Source organism: Leptonychotes weddellii, chromosome 16 (assembly GCF_054177405.1).
Source record: "Leptonychotes weddellii isolate Sample4059 chromosome 16, ASM5417740v2, whole genome shotgun sequence".
Classification (NCBI taxonomy): domain Eukaryota; kingdom Metazoa; phylum Chordata; class Mammalia; order Carnivora; family Phocidae; genus Leptonychotes; species Leptonychotes weddellii.
The window spans coordinates 5,532,341-5,549,229 of record NC_138384.1 but is presented as its reverse complement, the minus strand read 5'-3'; the positions used below and the strand labels follow the sequence as shown (position 1 = coordinate 5,549,229).

The window sequence follows — 16,889 nt, the reverse complement described above, 5'->3', positions numbered from 1 at the left end:
GCAAAGATCAGCTAATACTACAGATTTCTAGGCTAAACAAATTCTATAGCCATATATCCCTGCTGCGTTATGGCTGTTTGTTACTTGGCATTATTGTGGAAAGAGATAAATCATACAGCCTCCCCCACATGAATCCACAAGGATTATATCTGGAAGATTTGAGGATGAGAGAACTAAGAGAGCCTTTCTCCATTCCTATCATTTAAGACTTAAAAAGTGAAGAAAACTTGGTAAACGAGTGAGGGTGCTGCCGAGAACACACAGTGAGTCTCAGTTCCTTTGCAGGATGTATGTGGTTCTGCCCACAGGCTGTGCCATTCAGGGCACCTGGTTTTATTCAGCGGTGCTTATTAGATTGATTGATTGATTGATTGATTAACTCACCTGCAGCTTTTGTTTTCTGGTGGCACATTTTAAGGTCACTGACACTTGGGAATGTGTCCACTGTGGGAGAATTCCCACAACATGTGAGGAAAGGTTACAAATGGAGTGTGTGTAACCTATGACTAAGAGGACTCAGGGGTGATCAGGATAACTTTCTTCAGCCACTTGAAAGGGATTCCATGGGGAAGATGGCACAGTCTTACTTAATACTGGAACTGGAAGTCATGAGTAACAGTTATACTATCTGTTGCAATTTAGGAAATGAACTGATTTGGGATGTAGTAAGCTCTATGACTCTGGAGGAGCACAGAAAGAAATGCCTCATCAAGGGCTGCTGCCCTGAGCAGTTCCTGTTCCCCGTGTTGACTTCCAAAATGATTATTTCAGTACTTATGGCCAGAAGTATTTACTTGTGTGCTCAGCCATTATGATATGATAGATACAGTTAGGAAATTGGTACTTCTGCTTTTGAAATGACGAATGAAAATAACACTTCAAAGGAGGAATGTTTATTCCCCAACTCCTGGTGTTTCCTTTCATTTGTGTGACACCCCTGGGCTCTTTCTGCTCCTTTGCTCCCTCCATACCTTTGAGGGGTCAGAGAGGAGAGACTTGTGTGCCATATGATTTAAGAATAATAAATTTGATTTTCTCAGCTCAGGAGATCCCCCTTATTTCTTTGGGGAGTTAGCTGCCCATAAAAAGTGTGATTTCTCGTTCTTTTCTGGGCACAGAACACCCTGTCCATGCCCTCATGTCAGGAGGCTGCCTCAGTTCAATGTTGCCATTAGCATGTGGATAAATCTGTCAGATCTTGAGGTTTAGTACTTAGAATCATGCTTTCACCTTAAGCGACATCTTCCGATTTAGGCTTATTTGGGAATAAAGGGGCTCTTGTGGCTTCCCTCTGTCGTTCCCTCATCTTATGTCTCAATTTGTTCGGCCCTCAGGAAAAGAAGAGGGTGCTACTGAGTAGCCCCTGGAAAACCCGACCAATATGAGATGGACTATAAGACATTGAGGTTCCATGTGTTAGATGTTTCTTCTCGAGGTTTCAGTGTGTTACGCTATCTCCTCTAAGTCTGCCAACAACACCTCTGTTATTACCTCCCCCAGTTTACAGATGAGAAAACTGAGGCCCCATCAAGTTAGGAAGTAAGAAAGCACATTTCAGCCTGTGTCTGTGTGAACCCCAAGTCAAAGCTCGCAGTTGATACACAGTGAAGAGAAAGGTTTTGAGCTATGGATACTGGCAGTCAGAGAAGGGCATGACTACCAGGGGCACTCAGGAGGTGAGAACCGTGCTGGCCACTAGGTGGTCAAAGTAGCTAATGGAGGATGAGACAGGAGTGTGGGCATTCCAAGGATATAATCAAGGAGCAGGATTCCCTCCCAGGGGCGACAGCAGCAGGAATGCTGTTATTATTGTCATGGTCACCTTCTTCCTCCTCACTGTAAAGCCATCGTCTATCGACCTTTTACTCTATACCACACTGCTCCAAGCACGTTACTGTTACCGTGTCCAGTTTTTAATGACTTTGCTGAGGTGTAATTGTCACTCAATAAACTGAGTGTATTTAAAGTGCATAATTTGATAAGTTTTGACATTAATACACCCATGAAATCATCGCCACAGTTAAGATAATGAACATATCCGTGATCCCAAAAGGTTTCTCTACATTCCTTTCTAATCTTTCCCTCATTCCTTTCTTTCCTACCCTCCAGTGCTGGCCCCAGACAACCCACAGAGATGCTTTCTGTCCCTAAACTGGCATTTTCTAGAATGTTATACGAATGAAATAAAACAGTATGTAGTTTTATTTTGTTTTGTTGCTTGGCTTCTTTCACTTACTATATTGAGATCCATCCATGCTGTGATATATATCAACAGTTTAATCCTTTTTGTTGCTGAGTAGTATTCCATTATATGAATATAACACAATTTGTTTATCCCTTCACATATTGGTGGGTTTTTGGCTTGTCTCCAGTATTTGACTATTACACATAAGGCTGTTATGAACATCTGTGTGCAAGTCTTTGTGTCCACACATGCTCTCATTCCATAGCCCATGTTTAATCCTCACAACAATTGAATGACATAGTACTGTTACAATCTCATTTTGCAGATGAGGAAGCCAAGGTCCACCAAGGTCAACGACCTTGCCCAAGGCCGGGGGCTAATTGGCAGCAGGGCTAGCATCTGAGACCAGATCTGTCTGACAACCCCACGCTCAGAGTCCCCATGCAATGCTGTACCCCCAAGCTGAGAGAAATGCCTTCACTTGGAAAAACAAAGATGTTTATTTTTTGGCTATAAGAATGTATTTCTCAGCCTATCTCCATTCCCTGTCATGATTATCCAGATTAGCAGCTGCATCCAGACTCTCAGAGGGCAAGGTGAGCATTCCTACTGAGTTTTTTAGTTTACCTATCAACAAGAGATAAGAAAATCCTACCAGAGGCCAGAACCTTTTCCTGTCAAGAATATGAGATTGTACCTTCATTTATGGAGTAACTTTTGGACCCTCAAAATGAGAGTTAAAAAAAAGAAAGCAGATAAAAGAAACAAAGAGATTGCAAACATCTTTGTGCATGTTCACAATCAGAGAGCTAGGAATTTTGCGGATAAAATTAATTCATAAAGAGAGCTCAGCTACAGAATTACGGTTAGAAGTCCTCAGAGGTTCGATTATTGCTGCTCTCCTGGGCTTCCAAGCAAGTATTTTGAAGAAGCCCTGCCCACATTTCCCCATGTAAATCTGGTCTAAGCCTTTTTCCTGTGCCCTTTCCTCGTTCTGATTCTCCAGCTGATTGATTCATTCATGTGTTGAGCCGCTACTCTGTGCAAGGTGGCAGTGTGAGAGGAAAGGGTCCACATGGTGCCTGCAGCAAGAAACTTACAGGCCCGTGGGGGAGGAGCGACAGGAAGTAGATGCTTTGCAGCACAGGGTGACAATTGCTGCTGACAGAAGGGTACCTGAAGGACACTGTGGAAACACTGAGCAGAGACACACTGGGAGAACCAGCGAAGGCTTCCCAGAGGAAAGGCCATTGAATTATTTAATATTTTTCTTTTGTTCATGTTTTTCAAAATACACATGCCTATTATTACAAATGATGTAGCCAATGGGCTGGCAAGTACTTGACAAGCAGTTCTCTGGGAAAAATATATGTATATACATACATACACTTATTATAAGTGCTATGATATAAAGAATATGTAGCATACTTTTTACAAAGAACAGTATAATATAGAATTTTCTTTACTGTAAATTCCATGTATATGGCCAGTTGATTTTTCACGGAATGCTTTCATTGATTTTTGCCACACTCTTGTATCCTTAGCCAACCTACGGTTGTAGTTAACAAACAAACACACTTCTGACATGCGTGCTGGTTAATATTTTCATTTATGTTAACAAAGAAGTAAGGTAATGTTATAATTTTATAGAGTACAAAAATGAAACAATGAAAACATGTCAGAACTTCACTCCTTCATCATTGATGTTAGGCGTATGTTGCTGAAGTGGATAATAATTTTTGATAACTTGAAGAATATTTTCTCAGTATTTTGTGCTATTCATAAACAGCTGCAGACATGTCCACTTTTCAGTTTATTTGCATTATTAACATTTTCTCCATCATTTTCTTAAATCTGGACAAGTAGTGAAACCATAAGTCAAGCCTTGGCTTTTAGTGTTCGCCAATTTCTGTGGTGCAAATACTCCCACCATGGCTGATTTCAAACTACCAATGTGATGTCACTGAACATGATGTTGGGAAGAAATGTGCAGTTGTACCCCCATTATATAGTATTTCTACCATGTATATACTATAGGTGTGAAGTGCTTCAAGAGCATAGATAATAGTAAAAATAACAAAATAAGGAATGATGAACATTGTCTATTTAGTACCTTCTAAAATATAATTTATTTCACTCTAAGTTTATATAATTAAAAAATTTTTTTTTAAAGATTTTATTTATTTATTTGAGAGAGAGTGAGAGAGACAAAGAGCACGAGAGGGGGGAGCGGGAGAGGGAGAAGCAGACTCCCTGCTGAGCAGGGAGCCCGATGTGGGACTCGATCCCAGGACCCCGGGATCATGACCCAGGCTGAAGGAAGCCACTTTTTTTTTTTTTTAAAGATTTTATTTATTTATTTGAGACAGAGAGAATGAGAGACAGAGAGCACGAGAGGGAAGCGGGTCAGAGGGAGAAGCAGACTCCCCGCCGAGCAGGGAGCCCGATGCGGGACTCGATCCCGGGACTCCAGGATCATGACCTGAGCCGAAGGCAGTCGCTTAACCGACTGAGCCACCCAGGCGCCCATAATTTAATTTTTAATAATGGCTAGGTTTAACAACCATCTTGCAAAATTCCTGAATATTTAACAATTCAGTAGGGACACACTAACAGGTATATCCATAAAGTGTAGTCATCCCCCTCCCTCCAACCCATGTTTCCTTCCCTTTGTCCTCCTATCCTATCCCACTTGAGGTGTGTGCTGATTTCCACACCCTTCTCTTTACACCAACAAAAACAAATGCGAGCACATGAATGAAATACACAAGACATCTATACACACACATAACACATGGGGCTTATTTAAAAATGTCTTGTTTATTAAAGCATGACATTATAACATGCATGCTACCTTACATCCTGCACATCTCATCTCCAATTTGACTTCTCCCTCCCCCTTTACAGCCACTGCTTTTATTCATCCCTCGTCAGTTTTGGGGGGTGTTGGTTTTATTGTGGTTGTTCTGCTCTTGTTTTTGTTTTGTTGCTAACAGTCATATAGAACTTACTATGAGCCAAGCACTGTTCTAGGTATTATGTAGGTATTAATTCATTTAAACCTAAAAAAAAAAAAAAAAAGGAAAAACCTATGAGGTGGGTACTAATCTCCTCATTTTCAGATAAGGAAACTGAAGCACAAAAACACAACTTGCCAAGTACATTCAGTTAGTAAATTATGGGCCTGGAACTCAAATCCATACAGACTGGCCCCTGCACAAAATTTCCTTTTCCAGTGGTCTCCTAACTGCATGCCTTACATTTCAGTCCCACTTCCCCAAGTAGCCCTCCAACCACTCCAGATTATTTCTGGTTCCCAGACTAAATCATTTTCTCATAGTTCTGTTCCTCTACTCACCAGTTTTTCTTCTGCCATTCTCCTCTTTTCTGCTGGTTACCCTTCAGAACCAAGTGCTATAGAACTATATATCAACAGTTGCACTAAATACCATTCTTCATTTATTTGGTTGCATAGTATCATATAATATTTCAAAGTGTGAATGTACTATAATGTAATATGTATTTCTTACTGATGGGCACTTAGTATTTTCAGTACTTTCTTCTTCTTTGAAGAATGCTATAATAAATGTCCTTGAACATTTATCTTTAGATACTGAAGATTTTATTTTTGTAGGGAAGAATCATAGGAATGGGGTTTCTGGGTTGAAGGGTGTGTATTTTTAATTTTAATAGATATATCCAGATGGCTTTCCAGAAAAACTTCACATTTCTACTGGCAATAAGTGAGAGAACTTTTCCATCGTACCCACAAGCAATAAGTCTTTTTTTTTTTTTTTTTAAAGATTTTATTTATTTATTTGAGAGAGAGAGAGTGAGAGAGAGAGCGCAAGAGGGGGGAGGGTTAGAGGGAGAAGCAGACTCCCTGCCGAGCAGGGAGCCCGATGTGGGACTCGATCCCGGGACTCCGGGATCATGACCTGAGCCGAAGGCAGTCGCTTAACCAACTGAGCCACCCAGGCGCCCCACAAGCAATAAGTCTTAACTCTCTTTCTAATTTTTGCCTGGGACACACTGTAAAGTAAAAACTTACTGTTACTATAATTTACATTTCTCTATCAGTGGCCTTGAATATCTTTTTGTATGTTTATTGGCAATTTAGTTGTGCTCTTCAGTGAATTGCCTATTCATATCCTTTGTTAATTTTTCCTGTGGGATTGTTTCTGTTTGTCAATTTTTTTTTTTTAAGATTTTATTTATTTGCAAGAGAGAGAATGAGAGATAGAGAACATGAGAGGGAGGAGGGTCAGAGGGAGAAGCAGACTCCCTGCTGAGCAGGGAGCCTGATGTGGGACTCGATCCCGGGACTCCAGGATCATGACCCGAGCCGAAGGCAGTCGCTTAACCAACTGAGCCACCCAGGCGCCCGTGTTTGTCAATTTTTAAGAGCTCTTTGTATAACATGGATATTAACCTTTATGTCATCTGTATTGAAAATATTTTTTCAGGTTCTCTGTTAACTTGTAAACTGTTACCTTTAGTTTTGTTTAGATAGTCTATGGTTTATAGTTACATAGTATATGCTTTGTAGCTAATTTTCATATAGAGTAAACACATCCCCTGTGTGTTTCCTATAAAACATAGGGTTCCTCTTTTGCATATGAAGTTCTACCCCTAGGCTATAAATATACATAGTCTTGCAATTTTTTATTTTTATTTTTAGGAATGTAGGGTTCTTCTTTTGGATATGAAGTTGTACCCCTAGGCTATAAATATACATATTCTTTCTTGCTTGCTTTCTTTTTTTTTTAGGGTTAGAGGGAGGGGGAGACAGAGAATCTTAAGCTGGCTCCACACCCAGTGCAGAGCCCAATGTGGCGCTTGATCTCACAATCCCCAGATCATGACTTGAGCCAAAATCAAGAGTTGGAGCCTTAACCGACTGAGCCACTCAGGCACCCCGCAGTTTTATCTTCTTTTGTATAAGATTTTATATCTGTACCTTTCTTTAATCGATGTAAATTTATTTTTTATATAGTATCAGATAATAGCCCAACTCCTCATTCTTTTAATTCAATAGCCATTCATGCAGGGCCATTTACTAAAGAAAGCATCATTTTCTCATTGACTGGAGATACCTCTTTTGCCATATTTTAAAATCTTATATTTACTGGGATCTATTTCTAGATCTTCTGTTCTTTCCTCCTGATTAACTTTCCTGTTCTTATGCTAATTTTGTATTGGTTTGTTTAGAGTGGCTTTGTAGTATATTTTGGTGTCTCGTAAGGCAAATCTCCCATTGTTAGTTTTTATATGTGTGTATATAAACTTTAGTATTCTTGAGCATTTTTTCATTTATATGCACTGAATATTTTACCCTCAGGGAAAAGGAAAGAAAAATGCTATTCATATTTTAATAGGAGTATCATTAAATTTTATATATTTATATATATAATTTTGACACTTTTATGATATTAGATCTCCCTAATGAAAAACCTAGTTTCTCTTTCCATTTGTTCAAAATCTGTTTTAGGGTCATCTAATAAGATTTTACAGTTTAATTCATATAGGTCCTATGGCTTTCTTGTTAAACTTTTTTTTCACTGTTGTAAATTTTTTTTTTTTTTACTATTTACAATTTTAGGTACTTATTGCTAGCATATAGAGAATGTATTTTCCCCTCAAATTCTTCTTATATCTTTGAAACTTATTTAATACTCTTATTAATTATATAATTTAAAAGATTAGCATATGTAGTAATTCTAGATATGCAATCAAACCATCAGCCAAAAAAGGGAGAGTTTTACCTCTTCTTCTGTGGTTTTAGCTCTATTATTTAATATTCTTACCTTATTGCCTTGGCTACACCCACTTAGATCATGCTGACCAATTTACTAGTGATGGTTGGCATTTCTATCCAGTTTCTGATTTTTATGGAAAAATTTTCTTTTAAAATCTGTCACTAATTTCTGTTAAAAAGTATTCATCATATTTAAATGTTTCCTTTTTATTTTGATTTTACTTAGAGTATGTGTTAGGAATGGCTGCAAAAGTTTGTCAAATGCCTTTTTGGCCTGTGTTAATATGATTGTAGAACTTTTCTCCTTTTATTGTTGATGTAATGCATTGTGGGAACAAATTTTTTATTCTATGAATTGAGTCTCTAAGTTATGAAGAGGAGTCCCCTTGGTGAGAAGGAGAAGAGCATATCAGACAAAGTCAGGGGTGAGGAACTCTTAATTAAGGGAAAGCAAGGAAGTTAGGGTTAAAGCCAAATATAAAACAAAGCTCCCCAGGATCTGAGAGGCAGGCCACGTGCCCTGCATAGTAAGCACATGAGGACATTTTCAAGCTGTAAAGGCTGAAATTTCCCAGGACCCAAGGTGGCCACTGCATGTTCCAGGATAGTGGTCCCTGGGAATGTTTTCTGCTGGAGGCAGAGCAAGATGCCACAAGTCCAGAACTGGATAAGAGATCATTAGTAATGTAGAAGCAGGAAATGCCCCAATGATAGGTTTGAACAAAACATTCAGGTGTCAAGTCAGAAAAATATAAGCCCATGGGTAGAGAAAGTAGACAGTTTTTTGGCTACTAAGGACAGAAAAATATACCTCATGCTAGTGTCAGGGAGATGGGTTAGAAACCACAGATCTAATCAGATAAAACAGAAGTTGTTTCTTATGGTTGAACCTTCTCAACCATGCAGTCTTTGTGGGCAGACGCTGCCTTTTAACTGTTTTCAGCGCTCAACATAGAACATCCTACACAGAAGGTGCTGAGTGAATGCTTGATGAAGGTAGGTGAACACAGCTTGGATAATAGGGAGAAGGAAATTAACTAGAAAGAGAAGACCACTGATTCTAAAACGTTAGAGCTTTAAGAAACTTTGGAAACTTATTCCTTCATACATTTACTTAATATTTTGTATTTATTTGACACCCACCATGCGCCAGCAGCTAGGGACTAGAAATACAATGATAAATACAACATGGAGGTCCCTGCCTTCATGAATCTTACTTTTTAGTTGAGAGTGAGATAGGTATGTACTTAAATAAGCAAATTAGACAATTATAGGCTGTGAGAAGTGCTCTAAAGCAGTGCCTCTCAAACTTTCATGTCCATATGGGTGGCCTGGGGAACCCTGTTAAAATGCAGATTCTGACTCAGCAGGTTGGGGTGAAGTCAAGATTCTGCATTTCTAACAAGTTCTCAGGTGATGCTGTTGCTCCTAATCTGGGGGCACCACACTTTGAGGATTGGCAAGATCAGGTGGATACAGATAGAGAGTGACAAGTGAGGGGGGGCACATTTTACAGATTCGATGGTCAGCAGAGGTCTCTCTGGAGGGATGCTTTTGAGTGGAGTTCTGAAGGAGCCATTGAATACTCAGGCTGGGCCAGAAAGCAGTATTGCAAACTCCCAGAGTTTTGGGTGTGTCTGGTGTAACCCACTGTTGTCCTCAGCTGAGGGCCTGAAAACATGAGTGATTGAGTATAGTGATGTCGTGAGAAGATGGGCTTGTTCAGGAAGTGATGTATTCATGTACTCAGGGCCAGGGGGAGATGTAAGTGGAGGTGCTCGGAAGGCAACCTGGAGGTAATAAGGCTCACCAGACAGAGAAGGACAAGGAGTACAAAGCTGTATCTCAGTCAGACTCAGATGTAGAGGGATTCTGATGAGAGTGAGATTCTCATTAACTACTTAAAAACATTACACACAAACACAGAGCCTACAACGTGTCCACTAGAAGGCCCTCAAGCAATTGGAGACACTGGGAGCCCTGAGGATGGGTGAGCACTGTTCAAGATGATGCTGGCAAGGTTGGCAGGGACCAGTCCATGAAGAGCCCCAGCAGCCCCTTGAAAACTCTATTTATAATGCTGGTGTTAGGGGGTGCCTAGCTGGCTCAGTCAGTAAATCATGTGACTCTTGATCTCAGGATCATGAGTTCGAGCCGCATGTTGGGTGTAGAGTTTACTTAAAAAAAAAAAAAAATATATATATATATATATATAAATGCTGGTGTTGGTAGTGGGGCTGGTGTCCACTTACCAGCGGCCTCTGTTGTCCCCAGCTCTTAAAGCCTGCAACGAGCTGCCCTTTGGGAAATATAGCCCAAATCATTGGACATGCCAATCCTGGTAGCCTGGGTAGAATGGAAACCCTGTAGGAAGCAGACTTGGCTCTGGGCCTTGATTCCTTGGGTGATATGGAAATGATTTTCTTTGGGGGGTGCTGGGGGCAGAGTCATCCAGTTAGCTGTAACTGAGATGCATACATATGCATCATAGTTGGTATAGTTTGAGGGGCTACAGGGCAGGGGTGAGCCAGCCCCTCTGTGACTTCTCCAGCTCTGCCGTCCTAGCTCTTCCTGCCTGTCCCTGAGGGCCCTGCCCGCAAGTGAGCCCTGCTTCCAGTTCCTTCCTTCTTACGCAAAAGAGTCAAATGTACTGCTGTCTTTACACAATCTCTTCTTGAATGCCACAATGAGGGAGGCTCTGTTACCAGTGCTCACTCTACACAGAGCTGAATTTTGCTCAGTAATAAGGGCATTCAACCTTCATTAAGTATGTATCATGTACCAGGTGCAATGCAGTAAACTTTTCATCAGGAATTAGCTCTTTTAGTCTTCCCAGCAACGCTATGAAATAGAAAAAGGGGAAGAAAATGGGAGAGTCAAAATAAACATGTGTGTAGCTTTAGTCAACAACAAAAAGTGCATTCAACAAATATATATGGAGCCCCCACCATGTGCCAGGCAAAGCTAACAACACTGGGGAGATATCGGATAAGAAGCCCCGTTGTCATTGGGCTTTCATTCTAGTTAGGAGAAAGAGATTATAAATCAAAGAAAGAAGCTATTTCAGATGGTGATAAGTGCTAACAAAGGCAAAGCAGGGAGAGGGAGAGTCAGGAAGGAGGGTTTGCAGTTGACACAGACACACAAAGCCTCTATGAGACTGAGGCCGTTGAGCCAAGGTTGACAGTGGGTGGTGGTGGGCAAAGGAGCAGAGTGTGGCTGGGTGGAGCAAGGGAGGGAGATGGGGTTGAAGTTAGAGGGGTGGGGACAGCCTTGGAAGCCCAGGGGAGGGGAGGCTTTGGCTTTTACTCGGAGAGCTGTGAAAGCCACGGAGGGTTTTGAGCAGAGGGGTGATGATACTGGCATCATTTTAAATGCGTGCCGTGACTGCCCTATCAGGATGAACATCTTAAAGGAACAGGGTCAAGAATAGACCTGGGAAACTCCTAACTTCCACTCTCCTCCACCCTCTTATGTGCTCGAGCTCCATCTGTTAAGATTCTCTGGAGCTCGAGAGAGAGAGCAAGTTCATAAATAAAAACAGGTACCAGACCAGGATCGGTGGGGGCCATCCTCCTCCCCTCCCGGCATGGGCTTCCTTCAGGCTCCCGGGGCCTGCACACCTGGGGCAGGTTGATAATGCTCTTGATTATCTTTGTTCTCCCAGCCTCCTTCGAGTTTGGAGAGCTTTCTATTTGCATACTTTCCCTGAGCTTTTTATGATTATCTCCCCATCTTTACAGTTTGTGCCATTATTTAAATGAGTGTGAGGTAGATGCGAAAATGCCAGCTGGATGAGCATGCTGAATCAGTGCCGTGGGGAAGGTAGTGAAGGGCCACGGGCCTGCCTGTCTGCAACCGAGGTCTACACCCTTCCCTGCATCCCTGCACAGATCCCTGCGGCCCCTGTGCAAGCCCTGCATCTTCAAACTTACGGATGCTTGGGAACTTTGATGGGAACATTGAACCAAGGAGCACAACTGTCCACATGACCTCTGACTGGGAATTAATTTGTGGATGTACTGATTTTTTTCTCCATTGGCTTAAAAAAGACTCTGTGAAATAGCTGGGTTTCATTCTCCTCTCTCACTTCCAAATTTGGCCTGTCAGAGTTGTTTGTTTGTTTTGTTTTAAATGCACATAGATGATGTATTCATCAAATGCCTGGCATTGTACTGGGTACTTTGTCACTGTGTCCAGTCCTCACAACAACTCTGCAGATAGGAATTATTGTTTCTATGTATCCGAAAAAAGAAACTCAGCTGCAGCAAAGTGAAGACAATCCCATTGCCAAAATTTACAAAGCAAGTAAGTGGAGAAGGTAAGGTTCAAACTGTGGTCTGGCCTGTACCCAAGTGCATTGCCTTTTCTGTATCTCCTCCTTTGGGGGAATTGGGGTAGACAAGTTTGGGCATGTACAGGAGGGAGTCGAGGCTGTACCTTGATTTTCCCAACTTGGTAGGCAATGCGAGCAAGGCCAGAAGAGGGAGGGCCTTGCCCAGTTGTCCACCACCACAACCTCTGCCTTGGTGGGTGGCAGCCTTATGAAGTTTCTGCAGGCAGGCAGGGGCAGTGTTATGCCGAATGAAAGAGTAGGATCACAAAGATCTCAGTGGACTGGAAAGAGTAGTTGAATCTAGCACAGTGATATTTAAATTTAGTAAATGTAAGATGGCCCTGGGGTGCAATAAAATGTCAGGTGCAATGCTTGCCTCAGGATGATACTCATATGGGCAGATAGAAACAAAACTAAGTAAACAAGAATAAATAGTAAGTCACCGGTGTTGATGCATGCTGCGATGGGATGGGGACAAGTGATGAGATGGTGTCAAATAGAGAAGGATCATTTAGTTAATCCTGAGGACTTTTGCAACCGTGAAGCTCAGTGCATGTGAGTGGCTTCCAAAGCCAGGTCTTCAAAAGAGGGGATAGAGGGCTTAGCAGTTTGCCTAATAGTTTGAGAAGGAGTTATTCATTCTTTCATTTAATGCATCTTTATTATGCACTAAATGGCAGGGATAGTTCTAAGCACTGGCGATAGATTGCTGTCTTGGAATTTATATTCTAATGTGAGATAGAGACAATCCATAAACACTCAAACAAATGTACATTTGATATTGAGAGATAAGTACTATGAAGAAATATTAAATAAGTTAAAGAGTTAGAAGGTGATGGGGGCTCTTTTAGGGAGTACGGAATAGGGGAGAGCTCTGTGGAAACATAACACTTGAGTAGACACCTGAATGAAGAGATGGAACAACTGTGAGAATATATGGAGAATAATATCTTGGCGGTAAGTGCAAAGGCCCTGGGGCATGAAATGAGATAGGGGCATTCTGGGTCTAAGACAAAGCCTTTGTTACTGAAGTGAAGTGAGCAAGACAAATGAGTCTGGGGAGCAGGCAGGGTGGATCCTGTGAGGCCAGTGGGCCTGGAGGAAGCTTGGATTTTATCATAATCGAGAGGGGAAGACATTGGAAGACTTTTGAGCAGGACAGTGTCATGGTCCATTTTGAGCTTTAAAAAGCTTGCACTGCTGCTGTATGGAGCATGTATTCTAGGGACAAGGAGACCATTTGTCAGGAGGTAGTGCAGAGAGGGGCTTGGACTAAGGGGTGTATTGACAGCAGCAATCCTAAAGTCCCATCCTGTGTCTCATGTGCCCAGGCAAGGCCTCACTGGGTTGGGATCTTTAGGGCTCTGGGGGCTAAATGTCACTTCAAGAACAACTTTTTTGGCCCAGAGAGATCTTGGCCCAGGCTCTTGGCTGCAGCAACATATTCATGTCAGCCTGTGTGGTGCTGATTATTTATAGCGTTGCTCACCTCACACATAGTTGTAGAATTAGACAGAGTCAAAGCAGGCTCCCCCTAGGGAGCCCATGGGGGCTGAAGTTCAAGTCTGTGTGCTTTTTGCTTAGTTGACATTCCTTTTGCTCTGCCACTGGTATCATAGGGCTCTCCAACCCCCAAGCTCAGAATGAAGATACCTCAAGTGTGTCCAGGAGTCCCTGAAGGGTGTCCCACATGGCACCCCGCATGCATGTATCATGTTGCTCCGCCAGGAGCTTGGCATCCTTGTCATACCCTTGCCCCATATTGAGAGCCTGTTTTCTTCTGATGAAAAATAGACTCTGCCCTGGAGGCTGCTTCTGTCCCAGGGCAAAGGACAAGAACTTCCCCTTCTCTGCATAGTCCCCAAGTTCCTGCTGATCCAGCCACTGTTCCCCATGCAGCGTTGGGAGATGGCTCTTCCCTCTGACCCTCTGCTTCTTTCCTTTTACTTCTATCTTGTGTAGCTCAGCAGATTGCTGGGTCCCAGGAGGAGGTGGGCATTATGCCATGCTTTTCTCAGTCTCCCCTGACTCTCCACCAGGTGCATCCCTCCTTCATTCAGGTGGCTAATAGCCCTCCTCATGTCAGTTCATGAGAAGTGATGCTTGGGGACTGCTTGGAATGCCCAGCCTCCCTGTGTAATTTTCACTTAGTTTTACCTAAACCCCCCCAGCTTGGTATCTCTCTTTGGAGCCATTCATTTGGAGTTAAACTCAGACCATTCGGTATTATTGATTATGTTTTTATAAGTCCCTGACTAGACTACAAACGCCTCAAGGGCAGGATCTGTGTCTTATCCATCTTTGTATCCCCCAGAGAGCTCAGCACGGTGACTTGTTTATGGTGGGTGTTCGGTAAGTATATGCTGATTGACTGGCTGCTATGCCAGTCCCAGTAGCTGAAGGGCTTATGTGAGGGTCTGCGCAGGGACTGAGTATTTGTCTCTCTGCCTATTCAGTTGTAACAATAGATCAAGTCAACACTTCAGTTATCCTTCACTTTCATTCCCAAACTCTCTTCTCTGTTCATTCTATTGAAAATGCCTGGTGACAGAAAGTGAGATGCTACGAGAGGCGGACGGCTTTCTGAGCCTTAGGAAAGCTGTGTAGCAGGAAGGACATATTTCAATGGAGTTATTTCCACCAAGGCTAATATTGTGCTTCAATACTTCAGGCTCTAGTGAGCTCATCAACAATGTTTGCCTTTAATTTTACCATTGGTATCCAGTCATAATGTTACTTGCGCTGTTTCTGTCTAGCTCCATTTTATCAAAGGGATCTTAGGGCTTTCATTGTCTTTGAAAAGTTGCTTTAGGATGGACATGCATGGATATCCATTACATTTAATGATCTCCTTCGTCATGTTCCCTCAATCATCTGTTAAGTGATAAATTGCTTCATATACTCATTCAAAATTGGAATTTTTGTGATTGAGGGAGGAATGAGGTTGCATAACAGTTTGGAGTGTGGGGAACCTTTTGCCTCATTTCCCCCCTGGGAAGACCCTTGGCCTTTCCCCAAAAGAGCACATGGCCAAGGCCCAGAGAGCCCATGGGGGCTGTAGCTTGCAGGAGAGGGGAACTTCTGTCCGATCAGAAAGGATTCCGTACAGCTTTGTGAAAGGCTTTCAATTCTGGAATGTGTACCACCTAGAGGATAGACTCTGGTGCCCCACCCATGCTTGACTAATTAAATAAAAATGTCTTTGTTGGGGCTTGGGATTGCTACAGTTTTTTTTTTTTTAAGATTTATTTATTTTATTTTAGAGAGAGAAAGAGCACGAGTGGGGGGAGGGGCAAAGGGAGAGGGAGAGAAGCAGACTCCCTGCTGAGCATGGAGACAGATGCGGGCAGATCCCACGACCCTGAGATCATGACCTGAATTGAAATCAAGGGTCAGACGCTTAACCCACTGAGCCACCCAGATACCCCTGGCATTGCTATAGTTTTAAAAGCTCCTCAGGTGAGTCCAATGTGCACCCAGAAGGGAAAGCGACTGACCTCAACCAGTCTTTCTCAACCACGGGCAATTTTGCCCCCAGCAGACATTTGGCAAAGTCTGGAGGCATTTTTTTTTTAACCCAACAGAATTTTCTTTTCTTTCTTTTTTTTTTTTTTAAGATTTTACTTCTTTATTTTACAGAGAGAGTGAGGGGGTGGGCTGGGGGAAGGGGAAGAGGGAGACAGAGAGAGAATCCTTAAGCAGACTCACTGCTGAGCACGGAGCGAGACTCGGGGCTCAATCTCACGACCCTGAGATCATGACCTTAGCTGAAATCGAGAGTCAGATGCTTAACTGACTGGGCCACCCATGTGCCCCATCTGGAGGCATTTTTGATTGATATTTTGATTGTTAGGGGATCTACTATGGGCATCTAGTGGGTTGAGGCCAAGAATGCTGTTAAATACGCTGTAATGCCTAGAACATCCCCACCACGAAGAACAATTCAGGGCAAAATGTCAACAGTGCTGAGGTTGATACAGCCTTCCCTAGAGCATTAGAAAAGCAAATCCAGGGGCTCCAGGGTGCTCAGTTTGTTAGGCATTTGCCTAACCCAAGGTCCTGGGATCTAGCCCCATGTGGGGCTCTCTGCTCAGTGGAGAGTCTGCTTCTGCCCTTACCCCCACCTTGTGCTCTCTCTAATAAATAAAATCTTAAAAAAAAAAATAAAAAGAAAAGCAAATCCACACACATGGTTATTTGAATGTAGATATTTTTGTAATTACGTGATCTCACATTTATCTAATGCATTATGGTTCCCCAAGCAGTTTTACACACTGAATTTGATCTTCACCAGGACCCTACAAGGGAAATGTTACCGTCATCTTGATTTTACAGATCAGGAAGCTGAGGCTGGGGACAGTGAATGACTTTCCCAACACCAGAGGGTCTTCAATTCCTCAGTTAAGCGTCTTTTCACTAGGAGAAATGTCAGATGTGTGCACAGACATCTTCCTAGCCCCATGCCCTCCTCAAAGCAAATATTGTCACTAACCAGTCATCGTTCCCAATGAGCCCAAATGCAGCCTCAGAATCCTTTTCAACACAGCATTCCAGGCAGCCCCAACTGACCTGGGTTGGCTTGCGAGATAAAGCTTATTTGTCACCTACTC

General features: G+C 42.4%; 1 protein-coding gene and 1 long non-coding RNA gene across 3 annotated transcripts in view; both read left to right on the top strand.

Annotated features, from left to right (window-relative positions):
• Nucleotides 1-16,889, top strand: part of CDH13 (cadherin 13) — a 1,287,326-nt gene that overhangs the window by 261,520 nt on the left and 1,008,917 nt on the right. The window lies entirely within an intron of this gene.
• LOC145717514 (uncharacterized) lies at nucleotides 3,610-5,273 on the top strand. The gene is made up of 2 exons (XR_014140781.1): nucleotides 3,610-4,327; nucleotides 4,708-5,273. It is a non-coding gene; the product is annotated as an uncharacterized LOC145717514 (long non-coding RNA).